Here is a 3,366-nt window from a genome sequence, read left to right on the forward strand (position 1 = left end):
TGAGTGGTCGATCCTAACCCTAACCCGCGTGTGCAAATGAATACGTGTTTAGGGTTAGGGAGCTAGCCCGGACGCGCGACTGCGCGTTCGGGTCCGCGCTGCTTTAGTAGTACCTCGAAGTTTTACGTCAAGTGATCATCCAAATTCCTCTTTTATCGTGATTTATCTAGATATGTCATAGAGCAAAGACAGAAAACTTCCTTCCATTTGTTCTGGATAAAGCAGCTGTTTATGAAAATAGTATCATAAGAAATGCGAAACTGGTGCGTGTGTGTCAACACGCATTCCAATAAAGTGAGAAATAAATAAACAGACGGGCTGATATATTATGTGTGTAAATAAATGTTTCCCCTGGTACAAACACAGCTTGTGATTTGAACTAATGTGGCGGGCAACGCTAGTGGTTTCGTCCTCCTACTGGAACAACCTACGCCATTAGTATTCTGGGGAAAATCATGTATCTCACAACTTCTCATCTATCTATTTTCCTTTATAGCTAAAGCGTAAACAATTGTAATTTCTAAAACCTACAAAATCTAACGTACAGTAGATTTTTAATTTATCATTACTTTTACTGTCAGAGTATGAGAAAATATAAATACCAAAGTAAGATAGAAGCAAGTCCAAAATAAGTACAGCCTAGATATTTCGGTTAAGAAAGGATGTAAGGGAAGTGTTTGTGTGATAACATGAGACAGGGAGCAAGGTGTCTAAATTAGGGAATGATGAATATAGGACGAACACCACATCGGGTGGGTGTATGTGGTGAATGTGAAGGTATGACAACTTGTGGAATATGAGATATGTGAAAACGAAAAAGTTTCGTCGATGATTACAGAAATTAAGGCCTCTGTTTTGTTTTTTAAAAGAAAGTGCAGCTGTTTTCGAAGAAAAATTATTTTGAAAAATAAAGCACACACACAGATTATATATAAGCGACACACACACTATATATATAGGGGAAAGGGAGAGAGATTGGGGTACTCTTGAGCTAGATAATCAAGAGAAAAGAAGAGAAACAAATCCCAAGATCAACAGAAGCAGGTTGTTGCGAAGAACCTGTCTACCAATATCACTAGTCTACTTTGTTGTTAGCATGATCGAGAGGGATAACAATAGTTTAAACCATAGTGGTGTCCCGAGTCATAACGTACGGCTTGCTATTTTACCCAGAAGCTACCTATAAAATAATATATTGTGATCTACAAGACTGGTTCAGATATTCTAGATGGAAGTCAAATGAAAGTAAAGATATGCAAGTAATGGCGTTAACTAGTGAAATACGTTATTCTAAGATCGCATATAAAAGGAAATATTAAAAAAGATATGCAGCGATGTTTCACGTTTACATCTGGAAAAATAATAAAATGTCGAAATGAGAAAAAAAAATGTAAAAGAACGCTTCTAAAATTGTATAACTACAGATGTGTATACAAAGGAAATTAGAGGAAAATACATGGCAAATAGGAACACCATATGAACAAAAGCTACGACTACAAAGCTTCAGGATGAATACATAAATATATTTAAGACAGTAAATCGCAAGGATGATGTCTAAGATTCTGCTTCTAAATAAAGTGTTAACGAAGTAGAATTTAAAGTGTGTGCATCATAATAATAGGAAGGTTGTAAAAAATACTCACAAAAGAAATGATGGTGCTTGTTGTCAGGAGACGATGGGATAATACAGGGAGATAACCCGGACTTATGAAAAGCGCGAAATACCTAAGTTACAAGGTGGCGGTTTCCAAGAAACATCTTAATTACTGATTTATTCTACCGTTCATTTACTATGTCTCACAGTTTATATTAAATGACAGTTGATTGGTTTGATATTAATTTAAGCAATTATATTTACATGTAATTTTTGCTATTAATCACGAACATCTAAACTATTTGTTAGAAATTGAAGTCTGGGGAATGATGGGTAGCCAAGCGAATTGAAACTAATAAGGTTTGTATTTGGCAAATTTGGACAACGAAGAAAGATAACTGAATTTTGTTTTATTGAAGAATGGTTATTTATTTTATATGTCAATTTCCAGTTTTGAAAAGTCTTTCGAAATGATACTTGTCTAATGACTGGCATCCTGCACGCTTGATTCTTCCAACGATTTTTTGTTATCCAATAACGTATACATTTTAAAATGTAGTCTTAGAAAAACACTTATTTCTGATTTGAAAATGCATAATATTGCAGTATCATTCACACAAACGTTGAAATCCATTAAATTTCTCTAGTTTTCTTTACTCAAATGGCGGGAAATTCAATAAAAAAAATTGAGCTAGTAGCTTCGTAGGATCTTTTCCCTGCCGGTCAAAAGGTAAAGATCCGCTTTATATATTTGTAGCTATGACTTTATATATTTTTAGCGGCACTTAGAGTGGATATTTCCAGAAAAAATAATGTTTTTAAATATATCAGACATACTTTCCTAATGTCATAGACAATTTTTTTTATAAGTAAACCGATCAAATAAAAGGAAATCGTCTATTTAACGAATACCGGAGAAAATGCTAGATAAATGCCCGGGTCGAAATTAGGCTTTCGATTCCCAAAGTTTTCCGATGATAAATGCAAAGATTCGGGTGGTACTGCACGTCAGTCATAAAGATGCAGAGTCGGGGAAATAATAGAAACAATTCTTAACCACTCCGAACGGTAATACTTAAAATACCTGCCATATTTAAATGATTTGACCATACACCACACGCTATTTAACGAGTGGTATTTTTTCTGTATCATATTAACCTGTAGCATTTTTTCCGCTCACCATCACCTGATCCTTGGGCGCTTTTAGTAATATCCATACAGGTCAGGTCTTTGAGGATAAAACCACTAGTGTCAGTAACTCCGAGAAAGATCATGAACATCGCTGTTTCTTTTCTAACAAAGCCATTAAAATATATAAATATAAACTAAGAAAAAAATTCTACTGATGATCTACCATCTTCAAATAGTAAATTCAAAAAGTTTACCACGTGGAATATATTAATTTGCTGTGATGGACCCTTCCTATCCCGGAGAGAGTTGACTTACCCATTTTCTAAAGAAAAGGAAATAGTTCTGTCTGAAATGCTAAACTTTTCTTCCGCGCGACAAAAAAATTAATTTTACTTTGAGAACTTTTATTTAGGCATCTTATAAGGTTTAGAAACATGTGTTCTGTTGCTCCTGTCGTTTTATACACACACACACACACACACAAAAGAAGCATTTATAATATGACTGTGTTTATATTAGACACGGAAGAAATAGCTAGGCGATCTTACGACAGAACTGGTATCGTAAGATCGCCAATAGGTATATGCAAATTATCTGCACAATTGATTAATAGCTTAATTAGTGCCTTCATTCATTTCTAC

The 3,366-nt window shown here is 34.6% G+C and overlaps 1 protein-coding gene across 1 annotated transcript in view; it reads right to left on the minus strand.

The window, feature by feature from the left end:
• The window catches only part of LOC106873198 (histone H4 transcription factor), a 22,677-nt gene extending 19,722 nt beyond the window's left edge, over window positions 1–2,955 (minus strand). The window contains exon 1 of the mRNA XM_014920437.2: window positions 1,644–2,955. The gene's annotated coding sequence lies outside the window, so the exon portion shown is untranslated. The remainder of the gene's footprint in view (window positions 1–1,643) is intronic.
• Between the last annotated feature and the right edge of the window lie 411 nt (window positions 2,956–3,366).

The sequence above is a fragment of the Octopus bimaculoides genome, chromosome 5, assembly GCF_001194135.2.
Source record: "Octopus bimaculoides isolate UCB-OBI-ISO-001 chromosome 5, ASM119413v2, whole genome shotgun sequence".
In the NCBI taxonomy this organism is placed as follows: Eukaryota; Metazoa; Mollusca; class Cephalopoda; order Octopoda; family Octopodidae; genus Octopus; species Octopus bimaculoides.